The sequence below is a fragment of the Anser cygnoides genome, chromosome 5 (assembly GCF_040182565.1).
Source record: "Anser cygnoides isolate HZ-2024a breed goose chromosome 5, Taihu_goose_T2T_genome, whole genome shotgun sequence".
Taxonomy (NCBI): domain Eukaryota; kingdom Metazoa; phylum Chordata; class Aves; order Anseriformes; family Anatidae; genus Anser; species Anser cygnoides.
Window position 1 is genome coordinate 12113130 of NC_089877.1, and position 21201 is coordinate 12134330.

At 44.1% G+C, this 21201-nt stretch overlaps 1 protein-coding gene and 1 long non-coding RNA gene across 3 annotated transcripts in view; both read right to left on the reverse strand.

The window, feature by feature from the left end:
- Positions 1-21201, reverse strand: part of NAV2 (neuron navigator 2) — a 422583-nt gene that overhangs the window by 300371 nt on the left and 101011 nt on the right. The gene's annotated exons all lie outside the window — the stretch shown is intronic.
- Positions 7577-21201, reverse strand: part of LOC106033878 (uncharacterized) — a 33140-nt gene continuing 19515 nt past the window's right edge. For both annotated transcript variants that reach the window (XR_010831685.1, XR_001205621.3), the window contains exons 3-4: positions 16508-20966; positions 7577-16272 (exon numbers count right to left, since the gene is read on the reverse strand). This is a non-coding gene — a long non-coding RNA (uncharacterized lncRNA). The remainder of the gene's footprint in view (positions 16273-16507; positions 20967-21201) is intronic.

A 21201-nucleotide genomic window follows, 5' to 3' on the forward strand; every position in this document is an offset into this window, starting at 1 on the left:
ATAAGAAGCTAAGAACACCCTGATGCACTAATATGCTCCATTTACAATAGGATTATAGGATTTTCTGTTTATAAAGTTTTTTTTGGCTTTTTTTTTTTTTAATAGAAAGTGAAAGAACAGAGTTGCCAAGCTCACAGGCAGATGTGGCCCTGTCACAGCAGATCACTGCAGACCATACCTGCAAGTGTCTAAGGACCGTCTTTTTGGGGGAGCTGTCAGGACGCCCCTGAGCTCCTAAAGCCCCAGCTCACGGTCCCAGACGAGCCCATAAAGCCGTGCACCAACAAAGCCCGGCTCTTCCACACCACAGACTGACTTATGCAGATTTTCTGATAACAGAAAATTTACAAATACACCAGCGCTGAAAACTGGATCGTTCAGTCATTGTACAGCCCTACTTGCTACCACAAATATTTCACTTTACGATCACTGGAAAATTTCGATTATCAGAGTTGTGGGATTTTTTTTTTTTAGCCAATAAATTAATCATTAAAACCTAATTTTGGTTAAACTATCCCTAACTGTAAGTTTCAATTGAATGTACTAAACAGCATAGAGTAAAAAACATGTTTTCCATGGCAAATCTAGAAATGAAAAACGAGTCAGTGGTGGTTTTGGACCGCATGGCAGCATCGTGGTTCAAATCCTGCTCTGGCTTCATCCCAAGCTGTTATTTGGGCTGAAGCCTTGCACAAACCTGCTGGATGTTGCAACCACCAGCTCTTACGCCAGGCCGAGGCGGCTCCTCTTCCATCATCCCTGTTGACAGCCTTTCATTTTGCACAAAATGACTACATCGGCTTTGGGCGAAAGGTAGCGGTGACTCGACTGTCTGCTGGCTCTGGCACTCACCTGGAGGGGAGGCAGCAAGCTCTTGCGCCAGCGAATGCTGAGGGTTTTCTTTTTTTTTTTTTTTGTCCGTTTGCTTTACAAGGCTACACAAGAGAAAAGGCTGAGGTAATCCTGTCCCGAAGGCTGTCTGACTGCTGTTAGGCCCTGCCAGAAGGACAGGAGGAAGGAGGAGATCCAAACCAGATTCCCTCATGTACTAGGCAATCTTCCCTATTAGACAAGTAAGCTAACCATCTCCTATTTCCTATGAAAAGCAGTGGCTGTACCACCATTTGTTTAGATTTCCAAGGTGGAATTAAGGCTCCGTATGGCACACGGGTAAAGCTGAACCCTGTTCTCTTCATCCTCAGCACTCCCCCACTCGAAGAGGCACACGGAAACGTTTGCTTTGATACTCCACAGACAAATAACACCAGCTTTCTTCCAGACAAGCGTCATCCGCTTTTTATGCTCTAGGTAAGAGACATGTGCTAGTGCAAAACAGTGATAAAGTCGGTAATTGTTAGCCTCCATTAGCTAAAAGCACTGTCATAATTAGTTTTAGAGTAGGATTAATGCTGAAGTAAAAATTAAAGGAAAAACAAATATGCAGATCCACCGCAGCTTTACTTATTGATCCGATCCTTACTGCCCTTCAGCTTGGCATGTTTAGTCGTGTTAAAATGCAAGTGACCACTTCAAGATGTAGAATGCATTTGGAAAGTCGACCTAGAAGTTCTACCAACTCCCTCTAGTAATACTTTAAGGTCAAATAGCAGATACAGAGAATTCCTTGTGGTGTCAAATACAAACTAGTCTACATGACAAAGCATCCAAGGATCAGACAGTGTCAGTAAAAAAGATAAAAACAGAAGCAAAGCTTTAGTAATCTGATGGAAAGAATCCCACTGATACTGGAAGGTCAGCAAAATTGAACCGGGGCTGATCTCCACACGCACCCAACACAACAGCATTTCAAAATCAGCTTTGATTTCTCTCAGGGTGAGGGTGACAATACAGCACTCAGTGTAAAGGGAAGTCCTTTAATATCTGAAATTCTACAGATGAAGCCCATTCAATGGTTAGTTCACATTTCTGTAAAATTGATCTGTCCTGCTTAAAAGATAGAGGGGAGCAGTCAATACAGCAGCGAAGCTGAGAGTGTTTTCTCTTCATTTCCTGCTCTGAAGTGCCTGCTGTCATCTCTTTGCAGCACACACTCAGCCTGAATCATGGACTAATGTGATGAAGCCTGGTTACGCAGACTCTTAAGCAGCCCTCTTACCTTTCTCTGTAATGACCTCGATGATTGCAGCACTGCATCTTTTGATCAAGAGGTCAGAGTAGTTTCAAGTCTTGAAGAAATGTCAAGTAGTACCTGAAAGGCCCCACTTTATTTACTTCCAACCACTTCGGTAGTGAAATCTCATTTTCTGACCTGGTTAGGAATGTTCTTTAATTCAGCTCCTAGCCTAAGAATGCAGTCACATGCTAAAAAGGATAAAGACTTTCTAGGTGTTTTGAGCTTTAAGATCATTTATGTTAGGCTAAGGCTTAACAGGAACAATCACAACCAGTCCAGAGGCTGGATGATTAGTTTTGCTATAAAATTTGAATTTTGAAGGAATTTGCAGTCCTGTGGAGGTTGATCCATCAAGTGAGAGCAGAAACCAGGATGGAACAAAAGACCATGTCGTCTTCTCTTCCATCCCAAATTTCTAGGGTGTGCGGAATAAAAAATCAAGCTTACCTTTCTGAAGTTTTCCTTCAGGGAATAAAAAACATCCAGATTCCCATCAGGCTCATAAATATTTATGTTTTTAAGTTCATGACACCTCCATGTTTGTCACTTTTCTTCCCACTCTGGCCTGTTTGCAATCTCCCCCATGGCATGAGCCCAGCCGACGCGTGTGTTGGGTACGACTTGAACTGACAGGATATGCGGAGTAGAACACGTTCCCTTCCCGTTCCTTCATTACAAGGACACAATCTCTGAAACGCAGTGCTTGCTCCAAAAATCTCTGATGGAAGAGAAAGCAGCCGGATCTAGCATTCAACTCCAACCCCAGCCCTTTGTGGTGCTCCCCCACACACAGCACTGGTCCTTGCCCCCTTCTCAATGGGAACAGAAGGAAATGCTGGGCTAGTGCAGAAGTCATGGCACACACCCCTTCCTTGTACAGGTGAAAATAAGGGAAGCGAGGAGAAGCAACATGTCAGATGCAAGGAAAGCAAAGGAAGCTTCATCACATAGGTGAAAAATTATGATACTGTTGGTTTAGAATAAAACATTTGCTGTACTCAAGAGAACTGGACATCTCGATAGCAGTACTCAACGGGGAGTTGACCTCCTTTTCTTCTCACTCTGTGAACTGGGCAAAATCATCTCTTTGCTTCTTTCAAAGGTGAGAGTTAAGGCTCTAATCATTACTATTTTTCCACGAGGCCTACTGTATTACCTAACATTTTGGATGCATTGAAAAAGGCATTTCTCAATTAAAACAGCTCAGATATCGGACCCATAAGCTAGTTGTATGAGATCTGTTACTGCTTGTCGCTTCCCCACACTAGCCACCCTACTAAAGAGACTGTGTAGAACTGAAGCTACGATGGACCTACCTACACTCACACCACCTTTCCTTCTTGCCTTTGGTAAGAAATATCAAGTTTCTGAAGTCACTGCGCCCACCTTTGTTCATCCTGAAAGTACGGTCTGGCATTCCCATCCGCATACATCTGCCTCTAGAAACTTCACGTTCACCATTATTTGGAAACAAATACCAAGTTACAGCACCTGTTCATTTCCTATATTAGGATATTATTTAAAATGAACAAGTAACTCAGTATTTTAAAAAAACCTTATTTACCATGTACGCAATAATCTTATTTGATCACTGACTTTGATTTGATCACTGTCACCATGAGTAACACTCCTGATTCATGAAATCTGCTGATTCATTTGAATGCCGTCCACCTTTACCCCGTATTCCTGTAACAGAATTCAATAATGCTAAATGGCATCATCCACGGTGTAAAAGCACACAGATTTATCTAGACAGAATAATGACACTAACACTGACCTGTTGCTAGTGTTTTCTGAAGAGGGTGTGCTCCACTGGGGCTCTGTAGGTAAACAAGGACAATACGTTATATGCTGAGTTGCCCACTGACGCACTTCAAGATCATTCTGGACTTGCTTTGTGCCGACAGGTTTTGAGGGGTTTCTTCTCTTTGCTTTGAAAGTACGTTCTGCCTGCCGCGCAGACATCACAAGCAAGCATATCCCTTTCAACTTCACCGTACACCTGCATCAATACAAACCTTGCCTCCTTCCTAAAAAGCTATTTTACCCACGGTGATGGAACCTAGGCAAATTCAGATGAAGAAAATGATACACGGTGTAATTTTGCCAAATAACAAAGATGCATATCAGAGGCATTTTGAAAAGATGGTTCTATGCTGACTGAGGCATGACAGCAAGTTTCTTCACAGTTTTCCTAGAGTTCTTGGATCTAATTTTCTAACCAAGTCTCAATTCAACCCATCTCTGTCCACACAAAAAACTTCTTTTTTCTCAGAAGAAATCACAAAGAAAGCAGATTCTTCTAATCATGGTTGTGCAGAAAAGCACTAGTCTTCTTCACAAACCCAACCCAACCCGCCTTAGTTATGCCATTCAACACACTATGTCACAACATAAACTTCGGATTTTAGGCTTAAGGAATCCTTACCATTATTAAAAGCAATCTGAGCAGGAAGCCCCGCTGTGGTTTCTTGCTATTGAGCATCATACATTTTAAGGATCCGTAACATCCTACACGCTTGATCAAAGAACCATATAAGCAGGATCTGCTTTAGGATTTGGAATAAAAGCTTTGAGTTGCCAAAGCAGTTTTAAGAGGCAGCAGAGACAAGGAAGTCTTTGTTTTCTTCAGCTGTACTTCTGCTAGAAAGAGATCAATAGGAGAAACAGATCTGACCCCAACCTACCTGCAGAGATTTTGTGAATAGAACATGACACTACAGAATGAGGATCCTCTTACAAACACTTATTAGTAATAGCAACTGCCAATTACAGCAGGGTAATATATTACAAGTAACACTCCTTCAAAGCCATAATCCCATTGCAATCAAAAACATGCCAGGACAGCTTGCATTTTTAATATATTAATACATTTAGTGTACTGGAATGCAAAAAAAAAAAAAAACCAACCAAACCAAAAAAAACCAGACAACTTAAACTCACACCAAATGCTAGTATGCCTAAAGGCAAAGAAGCGATACCTAGAGAATACCACTGAAGAGTTATTTTTAGATAATCATCATTATTTCATGATGTCAAGCCAAGTAATACGTGCTATTATATCTGGAAGAATAGAAGACAAAATTAGTAAGTGAAACCTATTCTTAAAAATCCAATAGATAAAGCACAAAATGGATATGACAATATTGCAAAGATAAGGGTGAACTTTAAGCCTTTATTTTTAATAGTAGGAGCTTGATATAACTCAAAGGCATGAAGAGAAGGGAAGAAAGGAAAAACAAAGAGGAGCAGAGTTCTTCGTGCTGTGGCAATAGGTTGGGCTGAACCCTGAAAACAGAAGAACTACGGTAACACTGCTCCAGCTCCCTAGTCAGGTTAAAGACCTAACAATTACAAAGCTAACATCAAATTAGAATTAAGATAGTAATAAAACAGAAGTTGCCATTTAAATATGGGAACATTCAGCTATGATCACCAAGGAGCATCCCACTACAAGGCAAAACACAAGCACATTTTGCTGAACAACAATATTCTCCCTGAAGTTAACATACACCAGATAGCTGATTTCCACTTTTTCCCAAGAGAAACTCCACCCGCAGCCAAATTATTTCAAGTGACCTTCAAATACCACAACAATCAAATTAACTTCTGTCAGATTCACAACTTCACTTCTGCCTGCTGCCATCTCCCTCAGACTCACGCCTTTTTGTTTGAAAACTCATTTTTCACAGACAGCATTTAATGCCAAATTTGATATACCTGTCAGCTCACAGAAAGTTCCCAGGCATGTTCTGAAAAGCATTTGCCCCATCTATTTTTCAATTGGTTAGAAAGGGGGAAAAAAAAAAAAAAAAAAGAAAAACAAGATTGGCTGAATAATCATGGGACTGACTTAAAGCACAACAGAGGCTGGATTTCTAATTCCAGATTTCTGACTGTGTATTACATAGAAGACTACATTCACTTCAAGCCAAGTCTTTTAAACAACCAGGGAAACCTAAAAAGCTTGCTCCTGCCTTAAGGAATATAGAAGCAACAGAACTCCACGCTTGCTGCCACTGCAAGGCTCAGACTTCTGTTAACAAATTTTTTGTAAAGAATGCCTGCCAAAGTTGTGGAAGGAGCTGGTGGCCTTCTTCTCTTCTCCAGTGACTGGATGCCCTACAAGCAAAAATCCCACACTATACCTGACACACGGATTGCTCACTGCGTGCACATTGATGACAAAATTCGTGAACTTCAGCATCCTTTCTCTGTGGTGGGACTGCATCACAGCGGAGATGTGCTACAGGAGAGGGAAGAACACGACCATTTACAGCTGCCGGGTGTCTGGGCAGCGTGCAAGGATAATTTCTAAGCTGGCAAACTGAGCAATATACACACGTACACGTGGACTGACTTGATTTTATATATCAATATAAAGAAAGACTTGCTAACTTACCAGTTAGCATTTCTTGAGTTATCTTCTATGTAAATTAACAATGTTGTTAATATGTAAATTAAGAAATTAATATAGCGTATACAGGAAACAACCTAAGGACGAACAGTAACAGAAATGAGTAAAATGCCTTTACTACAAAATAAATGTAATGCGTGAGAGTCGTACAGCTACTGCATTTCCATTTCAACTTAAGCCTTAACAGTAAAAGGGAGCTTTTGGGGAAGAAATTCCAATAGTGAACATATATTTTCTTCCCTTTACATAGCAGTTTGACATATCATATGCATTTTCTTAATTCACTATCTGCTCTGCTACTGCTTAACGTATTGAGTTTGCCTAAAATCTAGGGAACACGATCCCATTTCCTGCAAAAAGCTTTCTAGACAGTGAACCAATAGTTTCAGTGAGGTGCAGAGACACCTATGGAATTCCCTCCTCCACACACCTATACAATTTCCAAGGGATTAAAAATTCAGTCAGCCTCAGTAAGAAAGCAGAACAAGTGCTCCCAGGGAGTCTTGGTAGAAAGTCCTCCCAAAAGGGATGTGGTGAAATAATTACTTTCCCTGTGCATGGAAAAACCCTGAAAATAATAGGACTGGAAAGACCAAGTTCGAATACACTCATCATAACAAATATCACGTGAATTGGCAAGCGTAGATCACATGCTTGGAAACACTTAAATAACAGGTACCGGAGCTTGCACACTCCTGCTGTGCACAGCATAGGATTTTTGGTCCCCACCTGTTTATACTCATTTTGTTAGAATAAACATCAGAATCTGTAGGTAAAAAAAAGTCCACACCACAGCCTCCACCCACTCTACTCCAATCTTGTCCTTCCGTGTGCTTTGATAAGAGGCATCATCTCCGCACAATAACTGCAGGGCAAAAAAAAATCTGTAAAAACTGGTAGATTTGGGGGGGGGGTCTGGGCCTTGTTTTTATTTGCACAGCACCATCCTGCCGAGGTGGGAGCTGGTTTGGCGTTATCGGAAGCTGCCGAAAGCAGCACCCTGCCCTGCCCCTGCCCTCCCACGTGCCCGTACCCACTGCCCACCACGGGCACACCAGCCCCGGCAGCACAGCCAGGGAACTATTTAGCTGTGATAAGGGGATAAAAATAGCCTGAACTGATGGAAAGCATTTCACCAAGAGATCTGCTGAAAAGAAAGGAAATGAAGCTGTTAAAAAGATAGAGCACGGAGCAGGGCACAGGAGGGGGGGGGGGAATATTCCTTTCGCTGCAGCAGGAGACCTGGCAGAGGCAGCGCGTTTTTTCCCCCACTGCACTCGCGTGCTGCAGCTTACGTTGAAGGCTGGTCGAGCTCCAAGGCGAGCCAGCTCCCCTCGCCAGCAGGGCGACCGCGAGGACTTTGCCTTACATAGCGCTCCCGTTCACCTCGCGCCCAGAGCCCGCGGGTCCCAGGCTGCTCCCTGACCCCCCCGGGAGATGCACCTAACGCAAACCCACGTACATGCTTCTGCTCCCCTCCGTTACTGCTCCTGGGTTGCGTTGCGTGTTCCTAATGAGGCTTATTCGAGGGGCCGATAGCTTGTGGAGAAGAGCATTAATACCTTTTGTAGGCTGTTTTTCTTGGCAGCCCCTATTTATACAGTCAGGCCCTCCACACAGTGGGAAAGGAATAAAAACAGCAGAAAGCCAGCCCGGCGTTGAAGGGACAGAGAAACAGGTGCTTGCTTTAACTGGAATTTACCACTTATTTTGCTGAATGAATAATATACGTGCCCATATTAGGCCACTGAAACAGACTATTTTTGCCTCTCATTTTTTTGAATACTGACTTTTTGAAGGTCAAAACGAAAACGGTGAGGTCCATACCTCCCACGAGCAAGAGCAAGTTCAATTCAGTGGCGTCCAAGAGAAATGGCAAGCACCCTCCGTATTCCAGGGGAACACTAAGTCCGTAGGTGGTATATTTTATGGACTGTGAAAGAATTCTAGGAATACCTTCACAAGAGAATCCCCTTTCATGAGAGTGCTGTGACAGCTGGTCAGAAGCTGATGAACAAAACTCTGGAAATGCCCCAGCACCATCCTGGAGCCCCCTTCAGCCTATCCAGTTTGCCCACATAGTGAGTTCTCTCTCCCCTAATAAGTTGTTCCTGAATCTCAACCTATTTTCTGATAAAACCCCAGGCATGTAGTTGTATCTTCCTACGTGCCACTGCAAGCCGACCAAGGAAGCAACTACTGAAATTGCATGCAAGCCCTGAGGAAGGTAAAAACTTGCTTAACATATGGGCATGGAGGTTGAAGTTCAAAAAAATGAAGTTCAGACAGAACTTCAGGAAAGATTTCTTAATGACTTAACTAATTTTTCTCAGTTATGCACAGCAATGCCCCTTTTTTTTCCTTCCCATGTCACTGGAAGACACTTGTCTGTCCCTGCTACCCAGAAAGATGGGTACCACGGCCACTCCATGCCCACAACAGAGTGCCAATGGTGGATTCATCAAAAATGCACAAATACACAACCAGGTGGTACCCAAACTGTGGGTTATTGACTTCACCTGTGACTGTCGGCAAAGTTTTTGTTTATTTTTAGTATTAGCCCAACATAAGGTAATGCCATAGGTAAGAGATCAACAGCAAACATAGAAGCTTCTCTCACACAGTATCATTCCTGTCTCTGCTAAAGGTTGCTGAGAACTTCTCTAGTCTTTCTCAGGAGGAAGCTTGTGAGAAGAAGCACCGAGCAGCTAAAAATAAAACCATCCGTTTCCTCTAGTTGCACTTGGCATTTCTATTTCAAAAGCAAAAATACACACTGCATTTTGGAAGCGTTTGGAATGGCATACGTTCAAAATTCACAGCTAGGTCAGTTAATATTTAGTGACAAATTAATGCTCTAAAACAAGTTTTTCATGTAGTATTGTTTTTGAATTAAAAACACTCAGAGCTGAATGTACAATAACAGGGGTAGAAGTTAATGACCACAGCTCCACAGAACCAACACTAACTATTTACACTTACAATGCAGTACCTACAGCAGATATCCGTAAGCCACGTTTATTTTGAATTACCATGCCAATAAGAGCATCAATAAAACAAGACAAAATAAGAGAACACTTCCAGGACAAAGTTAATATTGGCCTGGAAGCTGAAGAACTGGGAGACAAGGCAACTCTTCCATACGCACTAAATAACCAGCGTGACCTTGCTTGCCTGCCATCATTTCAGCTACCGAACTTGCTGTTAGAAGCGGTCCTGGGCTGCATTAAAAAAGGGGTGGCCAGCAGGCAGAGGGAGGTGATTGTCCCCCTCTGCTCTGCCCTTGTGAGACCCCACCTGGAGTACTGCGTGCAGGTCTGGGGCCCCCAGCACAAGAAGGATGTGGAGCTCCTGGAACGGGTCCAGAGGAGGGCCACTAAGATGATCAGAGGGCTGGAGCACCTCTCCTATGCAGAAACTGCAGGGAGGGAACTGGGCTTGTTTAGCTTGGAGAAGAGAAGGCTCCGGGGAGACCTCATTGCGGCCTTCCAGTACTTGAAGGGAGCGTATAAACAGGAGGGGGAACGCCTGTTTGCTTGTGTTGGTAGCGATAGGACAAGGGGGAATGGTTTTAAACTAAGACAGGGGAGATTCAGGTTGGAAATGAGGAGAACGTTTTTCACTCAGGGTGGTGAGGCACTGGAAGGGGTTGCCCAAGGAGGGTGTGGATGCCCCATCCCTGGAGGCATTCAAGGCCAGGCTGGATGCGGCTCCGGGCAGCCTGCTCTAGTGGTTGGCAACCCTGCCCAGTGCAGGCAGGTTGAAACTAGGTGATCTTTAAGGTCCTTTTCAACCCAGGCCATTCTATGATTCTGTGATTCCTGCTCAAGGAAATCCTTAAGCAGGCATAAAAGGCTTAGGCCCATCCTTGTGTCGCACCCCTCGATGCTTTCTTACTGTGGGACGAAGAAAGGGCCCAGGCCTGGGCACTGCAGGCGGTGGGCAGGGGAAGCGGCTGCTTCCATCTGTACTTCCTCCTCGCTAGGCAGTACTGGAACATAATCTACACTAAATCATAGGCATCGCAATTATAGATGTTACAGAAAGCACATTCTGTTGTGCCGTCTCAGTCTTCCTTTCATCCCCAAAAGCACCGCACAACAAGTAGTTTTAGGAAAGACTTTTTGATCACATCTGTAGACAAAGATGTCTGCAATTTTTATTTGCAGCCATTCAAAACAGTAAAACTTATTTTAGGAAAATGCTGTCTCTGTCACTACGCAGAGAACAGGCGAGTTTATACATTGGATGACCGCTGTCTTTAGGAGCTCATGACGAGCAGCAGTACTTTTAAACAGCTACTGCACACACTATCGCCATTTCCCCAAGCAACATCCCACTCATTTTTTGCAACGCTAGCAAAACCTGCGCATTTTAATTGCGACTTGTAAGGAATAGATTGTCCCATTCGTAACATGTAAACAATCTGTCTCCAAAAAAATGAGTTCTTGGGCATTCAAGTGCAGGAGCTAAACGTCCTACTGGTGGTAGGTAGCTCCACGATACAATCTCCCCTTAAAAGGCAGGAAATGAAAGGACATTTCACATGTGTGTGTGTATACATATATATATAAATATACGTATATATATTTTTATATGTATATACATACGCACGCACACTGCTTACCACCATTAAAACACTTCATCTATTGTCTGGCATGATGCATTGTATGGAGAGACTGTCCAGATGAAAAAGAGTTGCTTTGCTAAGCAGAAGTTTACACTGTATAAACATTTCCATATAAAGAACGTATATGGAGTTTCCAACGTCGTATTCTAAATGAAGGTTGCCCTTAGCCACCAGCTTAGCAGTGCCACTGATAATTCAGTTCGGGTCAGCTAAAAACAAAGCCGTCTGTGCTCTGACTCTAACATCATCGGGAAACCCAAGTCCAACACTAAGAAAATTCAAGAGTATGCTCTCTCTTAGGTACTGAGCTGTAACTGACCTGTTATTTGCAGCTCTGATGAGACCTGCAAATATTTTCCCTAGGTAATGGTTCTCCTACATATCAATAAGAAACTCGGGCCAGTAGCATTGAATACACAGTAGGCGGCTAATCATTAGGAGAAAAATAAAAAGATTCACAACGTATTAAGTTGGATTCCAGTCTGTTCTGGAAGCCATGTGTTACCTAGTTAGATAACCATGAATATTTGAAAAACACTTCATCCAAACCCTCAAAGTTGTTTTTCTTCTTTAAAAGAAATGAAGTAATTATTACAGACAGTTTAGGATGCTTTTGTACCTTTAAGTGCAATAGAAGTCAGGTTGCCATTTCTTCAGCATCAAAGTCAAAATTAGACCAAGGCGTGCAGAGGTAATAATGGAAGCAACAGATTCCCTTCCTACTCCTTTCATGGTTAAGTGAAGTTTGTTCCTTTTTTATTTTCTAAGTATGGTTAGGCGCCTCAAGCATGCTTGTTAGGATGGAAAAAGCGTGCAAATCCCAGACCTAGGACCCTGCCAAAAGTCTCTTTAGACAGTCAAGGCAGCCAGAAGTATGCTGAGAGCTTGCCAGAGCCATATTGGGTGGCTAAAATTAAATAAACAGTTAATAAAAAAGATTTTGAATCAACCTAAATAAATACAAACTTATAGATTAACTGCCTTATCTGCTTAATAAAAGAGGATCTAAGATAGCAACTGAGCTCTTGAAACGCTTAGACCTCTACAGGTTCTGCACAGCAGATTTAAACGCAGAAGTACTTGGTATTATCTCTTTCAATAAGATGAAGCTTACATTTAGGAAAAAAAAGTCATTGACTCCTCTCTGACAATGATTTTTCTTCCTTTAAAACATAAACTCATTCTGCCCCCTGTTGTCAGAAAATTACAAATGATACCCTACAGCTACAGGCAAACAGCGGGACCTCAGCGACTGAAATATCAATAATTATTTACAGCAAAAGGGAGCATGCCACAAAGGTATTTTCTGAATACGTTGCTGCATAATGAAAAACGTTCCCAAATTATTTTCTGCAGGGAGATAGGCATGCTTGAGGCAGTTTATTTTTTCTGCTCAATATTTATTATTTTTGGAAACTATCACCAGGAATATAAAACCAAATATATACATATGGCCAATGGTTTTGGCATTAAAAAGACTAGCTGCTCTAGAAAGAATAAAAAATAATAATTAAAAAAAAAACCTTTGAAGGACTAAAAGACAGGTTTCTTCAAAGTTCAGGAGCCTTTTTGCTTTTGCCTCTGGCCGTTCACACTGAGCACAGCAAAGCTCCGCGCTGGATCAGACAAGCGATGTGAATGCAGACCCGGCTTATTTGTCACTGACATTTTCCCCCCCATCACAAAACCATGCCGATTTACTGTAGCCAACCTGCTCTGAGCAGATGCCAAACAGGCCAGCAGTGCTCAGTACAGCTGGGGAACCATCCCACGGCCGGATCGCCCACAGAGCTCCTGGTCTACTCCAAGCGCTGGGGGAGATGGCAGGCCTGCAGCTGTGCTGAAGGTACCTGAGGAGGACAGCAAGCCTTGTGCTGATCAAAACGATTCACAGTGGAAAGGAGTACCCAAAACCTCAGTTGCCAGCAACTGTAAGGCATTTCTAACTAACACGTTGCTACCCCTTCAAAAGCAAAGTGAAACAACTCTGCAGCGACAGAAACGCACAGTTCCCAACATCAAGTACGCCTAGCCATCATATTTGCACTCACGTGTTCTTCTTCAAATAAAATTGGTTAAATAACCAGAAGGAATGGCTCAGTGGTCTGATCTAGAGAAAAAAAAAAACACCCTGAAGCCATAGGTTTAGATGCCAGCAGGGTTGGCTCCTTCTTCTCCTTTCCAGTACAGAGCAGATGAAGCGCAAGCAGCTCGCTGTGTGGTTCAGAGGTACCTGCGGCTCTCGGATGGTGCAAAAAGAAAGAGAGGCTTTTTATAACCCACTGGAGCAAATAGGAATCGGGTCCAACAACCACAAAAAGCGAAGGTCTATCTATTGCCCCTGAATCTATTTTCCTGTTTAGCTACTTCTTGGAAGCAGTCGCAAGTTATTCTATCGGCAGCTTTCAGCCTCCCTTCTCTGCAAACACTTCCCATTTTGTTGATGTAACAGATTACCTGAAAGCCACTGGAAATGCTTGCTGTAGAGCAATACGTGTGCTTCAGAGCAGGACTAATACCGCATATATTTATTCACAAGCGTCCTCACTGAACAAAAGGCACTGACTAAAGGGCTTGCAATCGTAATTTGTTGGTGAAATGGTACCTAGCAGTAAAAGAAACACCACAATCCTGGAAAACACACTGCAGTCACACTGGACAAGTTACAAACATCTGCTTTCTACTCATCTCTGAGCATTTGCTTTTAAACAACTTATTGTGGTGTTTGCATGTTTTCTGTTTCCATGTGAGAACAGAAGGAATCTAAACGATTGAGAAACACGTTTTGGCTTTGCTTGTTGTGTTAACTCAAGTGTTCGTAAATATGAAAAATGTCATTGCATATGATTTTTCCCTTCTGAGTGTCTAGAATTCAGTAGCAGTTGCGTTGCTTATTTCCCCACCCCCAATTAACTTTGACAGGATGCTGAGACCTGGCTCCTTCTAGTTCAACCACCAGAAACCAGAGCGAAGAGCAGACACACAAACATCGATTCAAGTTCAAGTCTGCTGCTTGATGAAGAGCCCAGTCCTTCTCTCCTGCATCCATTTTTAACCAGTACTCTTTCTTTCAACTGCACGTTTACAAAGCACACTCAGCCTAACAGCCAAGAACATCTGTAATCCTGCCCTGTGCATTTGCCTGTTATAAAAAAGGCATATAGCAACAAACTGTGCCTAATACCCAACATAAACATTACTCTTCCCATATAAGCCAACTTCAGGAAGAGAAAGCGGGTTTATAAAGGCAGAGCATTTAGCTGATATCCCAGATCACATGCAATCCTTACCTTTAATTGCCAGACATCTGAATTGCCCTAAGACCTGTATTGCCATAAAATCCGCATTATGAATCCGGCCTCATGGGAATAGCATCTGGCAATAAAGCATTCACAGGAGTCCCTGCCTGGTTCATCTTTTTCCAGACATTTGGATGGAAAACTTAAATGACAGCACCATTAAATAGGAACTGAGAGAGAAGAAACATCTCTCATTTTGTTATTGTTGCTGTAAACCAATTAGTTGGTTGCATTCATTTGCACATGTTTAGAGGAAAAATTAGGTTTTTTAATTGGCTGTTTGCTATAATGCTTCTTGTGGACTGTCTTTCATGATATACCACAAACTGATACTATGACTATCGCTCCTTTAATTGAGTTTAACACACTACTGCTAAAACATCCTCCCCACGCTCCCCCCCAGGAAAAAGTGAATTACCCTGCAAGTTATTTTCGAAACCCTGAAACAGAGGAGCCTAGGTCATTGCCCAGAATGTTTGACATTTTCAGAAAGGGCAACTTCAGCTTCCAGGTGTAGGTGACCGCTACTAATGCAGGGTTTGGAGGGGAGGGTGCTATCCAGACTTTTGTCTGCATACTCATGCGAAGTCTCCTTTAAGGCTTGTACTTTATTGCTGTGAAAGCAGGGAGCAGGGGAAGCAGTTAACATCAGCCGAGAAAAGCTCTATGTTTCCCCAGGTCCTTTACTGAGATTCTCAATAATGGCCACTGCCTGCTGAAAAAACAGTTCACTTTCTGTTCCGCAAAGGCATTAAAAACACACCATAATTTCCTGATGTCCAATTTCTTTAAGTATTTATCAAATTAGCTTGACACAATAGCTTTATATGGGATTCCCAACAGGCACACACAGAGCAGGAACGCTACATTCACTTTCCCCTGCGATGCTATTTGCTAGTCATTAACTTCTGTCCTGGGAACTAAGAGGAGGAAATGACTGCATCATTAACAACCCTCCCCTAGGTATAGACAAGAAACACGTGTGCTGCTATTGGCAAATGCTCCATCATCCCCACACAGACGAGCGTTCATCCTATAAAGGTATTACCAGTCTCGCATCTTTACGGACCGCTGCACAGATTCCTGCATCTAGCCCTATAGGTGCAGCAGCACACAAACAGTGCGCGTCGGTTCAGGCAAGCCTAGCAGTATGTTACAGACACTGCTTTAACGGGATGGCTAGGAGATCTCTTCTGAGATCAGCTGAACTAAAACTAAATACAAACAACACTGCTAGAAGATAAGGAAGAGGTAAGATCCATTCAGAAAAGCCCCCGATTCTTCCATCTTCTATGTAAAACAAGTCTTTGCAAGTCTAATAGCTAACCACAGACCCCAGCTATTCATTTTACATCGTTTGCTTCATAGCTTTTCTCCAATAATATGCAAGAGGGGAAAAAAAGAAAACGTTTATCATTTAGCGTCGCTGGGATTTCACGCCTTTGTGGAGATCTATGGTGAAACTGGAACCACCGCAGGTCCCTGAGGTGCAGGGACTCGGGACATGCAGCTGCATCCAGTGAAGAAAGGAGCTGCCTTCCACCACCACCCTTAGGACACTCAGGAGACCCAATCCACCATGTTTCACAGCTAAAGCTCTCTCTTCTCTTCTAAGGCGCCACATCTTCCACGCCGTGCCCAGCAGGTCAGGCAGGGAGATGCTCAGCCTCTGTTGTAGGAAGTCCTCGGGTTTGGCTCGACCACGGCCAGAGCACCCACAGGACAGGACGAGTCCTGGGCTCCACCCCAGAATTTCTGCAGAACAAACATGGCCATGCTCATTTGCGAAAGGCTGAGGAAGAAAAGAGGTTACAGAAGCCATTTAACAGTGATTTCATTGACTTTAGTAAAGGGGGAACTAAAATAGCTATTTAACTTCAGTTGCTGCCACGGCTGTCTGCTCAACCCGCTTGACAGCGGGATATCCAGCTGGGCTGCCTTCCGTGGGGCCAGGCCTTAAAAATTACACTCCTTTTGTTGTTAGGTTGTATCTGACGAGTGCAGTATAAAGCTAATTCTGTCCTCACCTCAAATCCATCTCAGCCACTGGGATCTGAGTCTGGAGCACCGCTGGAAGAGGAGAACCAGCATGGGCTGCCTCCTGAAGGAAAACTCCTTCCCTTAAAAAAAACATTCCAACTAATAATATTTAGTATTTTAATATTTACCCAAGCCTTAAGCCACTCTTCCTCTTTTACCTGATTTTTAGTTTTTGACTGCCTGTCGTTCCCAGTGGCATCTCACCAAGCTCTGCACGCAGTACATGCCCGCCACTCACACCAACAGCTCACCGTGCCCACGCCTTTGGGTTGGTTTCTGCTGCATACATTGGTACAATGCTCGTACCTCCAGCAGCACACAATGCTCCTCAATCCAGAAACACTTCCGAAACTCACCCTTCCGTGCTGTATCAGATCGCCATCAATACGTCTAGCTGAAACGTGGAAATACCCAGATTTCATTTCAGATTTACAAGTGTTTGAAAGTTTGAAACTCCACTGGAGGCACCCGGTGCCTTTTATTTTTTTCTCCTCTTTTTCGTTAGCACATTCAATGAGTTGAATGCATTTTTCAAAAAAGTCAGCATGATGAAACACAGAAGAGCAACTTGGGAGCTTTGGGACAGCTTAGCGAAAGTGGATTACAGCTAGCTGTGTAATTTCCCAGCACGATGTGAAGCTGTGCAAATGAGCAGTTCCTTACTTCTTGCAGCACCCAGCAGAGGGCAGCTGGTCCCTTCCCATCAGTGACCGCCCTGCGCCGAGGATGCAGAAAATGCCCCTCGCCAAAGAGACCGCCAGACGCCCACCTACAGGGTCACTGGGAAGAAGCTGGCAACTTAAATCCCCTTTTATTGCTCAGTATCCACCTGCAGCTACAGCCTAACCCGTTTACATAACAAACTGCTCATCTCTGGCCGTTTCACGGGCTTGCGAGTACAACCAAGCAAGAGCTACAGACGCAGTTAGCCATGAGATAAGTATCCAGCTGTGATACACAGATTGTTCACAACTGCAAAAATTAGCTGCCGAGACATCTCTCAGGTATCTGTTTCAGCAAGACTTCTGTGGGGTGGGCACGAAGGATATACACACTTCCCTGCTCCATAACCTTTAGCAAGAGGAGCTCACGTAACCAATGTACAACCCCATTAGAGCAGTTTTATTAGGTAACTGACATATTTTACAAGCAAATAAAACCTGCGGTTAGGTGACACAGCACGCGTGTGGTGAGGGCAAAGGGAATCAACACTTGAAACGAGGAGTCCACTTCAGGAGGCGTTTGCATTTCTCAGCGACGTCCTCTATGCTGCGATCTGTGCTACAACATGGGGAAAGCAAACCCACCAAGAGGGAACGTCTCCATCCACCTCACTCAAGTCACCTCTGATGCTCGCAGCTCACTAGGTTTTGCCTGTGTTAACCCATCTGCGCACATACACAGCACTGAGCATCCCGATAACAGCGTCATTGAGAAAGTCCTTTATGTGAAAAATACAGAGATGTTTTACTATGTTTTTTTCAGCATGGGTTTATGAAAGGCAGGTCCTGCTTGACGAACCTGATCTCCTTCTATGACCAAGTGACGCGCTTGGTGGATGAGGGGAAGGCTGTGGATGTGGTTTACCTTGACTTCAGTAAGGCTTTTGACACCGTTCCCCACAACATTCTCCTCAAGAAACTGGCTGCTCGGGGCTTGGACTGGCGTACGCTTCGCTGGGTTAGAAACTGGCTGGATAGCCGGGCCCAGTGAGTTGTGGTGAATGGAGTCAAATCTGGTTGGAGGCCGGTCACTAGTGGTGTCCCCCAGGGCTCGGTACTGGGGCCGGTCCTCTTTAATATCTTTATCGATGATCTGGATGAGGGCGTCCAGTGCACCCTCAGCAAGTTTGCAGATGACACCAAGCTAAGTGCATGTGTCGATCTGCTCGAGGGCAGGAAGGCTCTGCAGGAGGATCTGGATAGGCTGGAGCGATGGGCTGAGGTCAACTGTATGAAGTTCAACAAGGCCAAGTGCCGGGTCCTGCACCTGGGCTGCAACAACCCCAAGCAGAGCTACAGGCTGGGAGATGAGTGGTTGGAAAGCTGCCTGGCCGAGAGGGACCTGGGAGTATTGGTTGATAGGCAGCTGAAAATGAGCCAGCAGTGTGCTCAGGTGGCCAAGAAGGCCAACAGCATCCTGGCTTGCATAAGAAGCAGTGTGGCCAGCAGGTCTAGGGAGGTGATTGTGCCCCTGTACTCAGCTCTGGTGAGGCCGCACCTCGAGTACTGTGTTCAGTTTTGGGCCCCTCGCTACAGGAAGGACATGGACGTGCTCGAGAGAGTCCAGAGAAGGGCAACGAGGCTGGTGAGGGGTCTGGAGAACAAGGCTTACGAGGAGCGGCTGAGGGAGCTGGGCTTGTTCAGCCTGGAGAAGAGGAGGCTCAGGGGAGAACTCATCGCTCTCTACAGGTACCTTAAAGGAGGCTGTAGAGAGGTGGGGGTTGGTCAGTTCTCCTACGTGCCTGGTGACAGGACGAGGGGGAATGGGCGAAAGTTGCGACAGGGGAGGTTTAGGTTGGATGTTAGGAAGTACTTCTTTACCGAAAGGGTTATTAAGCATTGGAACGGGCTGCCCAGGGAGGTGGTGGAGTCACCTGGAGGTCTTTAAAAGACGTTTAGATGTAGAGCTTAGCGATATGGTTTAGTGGAGTACTTAGTGTTAGGTCGGAGGTTGGACTCAATGATCTTGAGGTCTCTTCCAACCTAGAAATCTGTGATACTGTGATACTAATCCATTGGGTCGAAACTGCCCTCCTAGGTCTTTCCTTTTTGCGTGCCGGGGGCATTCTGCCACAGTCAGCACCACAGAGCACACACCCTCTCCTTGAGTCAGTATTTCTTCTGTAATTTCAAATCCAACCGTCTCACACTCAGTTTGACAAAATCTTTTGTAAAAAAAAAAAAAAACTCAAGTAAATATTTGTATACAAATTCCAAAGAGAAATAACTTCCTTTTTAAAAAAACAAGGCACCTGCATATCTGCAAATACCTGTGGCACTACTGACGCCCAGACGCTGCCAGGGCTGGGGGAGAAAAGGACAGCGCATGCCTCCATGGACGAGTCAGGACACTGACTGCGGCTTCAAGCAGCCTTGGAAAGCATGCCAAGACAGTCTGGATATTCACATCGAGCCAACAAAATCTTAGCTTCAGTACTGAGAATAAAACCCCACTGCAGTAGGGTACCTCTGGCTACCTTACCCTGAAAAGCAAAGAGCTGAGCCAACCCTCTGAGGCACGTTTCCTCCTGAATCAGCGTGCTGAGAAAAACGAAACAGCTCGAACCTTAGATTATGCCTTCAGCTGCCACTTACTGATGACTTGTGTTCCCCTCGCCCCCATATAAAAGCCAAAAAGACTAGTGAGTCAGTGTTAGCACTAACAGGAGCGATGAAGGGGGGAAAAAGCCCCCTCCTCTTTTTATTATTCCTAGTACACCATGATAAGCTATCATATATGCTTTCACACTAAAAAAACACCTTCAAACATGTCAAATCTTATCACCTTACCAATATATAAATTTATAAGATCCCTATAGCATTAAATAATTCAGCAAGCACTGTCATTCTTTCCAAAAAAAAAAGGAAAGAAATGTAGCTGTTTGTTGCAGCTGTGTCTCATGTACATGAGAGATTTCTCAAGGGTTTTATGGCAAATGAGCAAGCTGAGGATTCTGCCAAAGGTTGTATTTGTCACTTTTGGGCGGGTGGAAGGAGACCCGTCTCTAGATTACCTCATCATTACTTATGAATCACAGAGAATGCTGGATGTCAATAAAACACATTAACGCTACACAGCATCTAAACCAGTATGCAGGAAAACAACGTTACGTGCATTTCCCTGATGCTTTTCTATTCATTTTGTAATGAAGGGGAGATTCCAAAATACATTTTTGTCAATTTTCCAGGGCTTGAGCAAGAATAACAAGATTAAAAATGCTAAACTATCGCTATCTGTGAAGTGTGAATCTTCACTGCCACGAGCTCCTGTCGCATACCCTACCCATCTGTTTTAATTCTCTCGTTGCTGTTGGAAAGCACCCTTTTGTCCTGCCCTTGGGCAGAAAATCATCTTGGGGGAAACCTGGAGGTCACTTGTCTGTGCCTTCCTACCATCTGCACCCCGTGCCAACCGCCTGGGGCTCCCCGAACTTCCCCGTCTGCCTTCCCCAGGTACCTCTGCCGCCCTACACGGCCAGGCAGCTTTTTTCCCTTTAGCAGCTTCATTAATAATGTACCCGCTGCAGGAGACAAGTCCCTTTGCAGACAAAGAAAACGGGCTAGCAACACTGCGGCGGGACTGATAACGTCGTGCCGGGATCGCGAAGCTGAGGAAAAACAGATTATGAGTCGGGTACACAGCAAGTGGTCCAAATACAAAGCAGGAAGATGCGATGATTCAATCGGTGCTATACAGCAGGAGAATAAGGACCAGCAACCAGACCTGAAAGAGACGTGCATTTAGCTTGTGACAGGCGTCAGGATAAAATATATTGACAGTGTGTGTTTTCTGAAGCTAATTACTGTAATATAATTTACCACTTTGAACGCCTTAATGCTAGGAACCTGAAAGATTCTCAAAGAGCAGATTGCTTTGTGTTGTTATTTTGACAGTAAGTCTGTTATATTATTATTTATAACCAATTAAAGAGCACTAATTACTGTTTTTACTGCTTTGT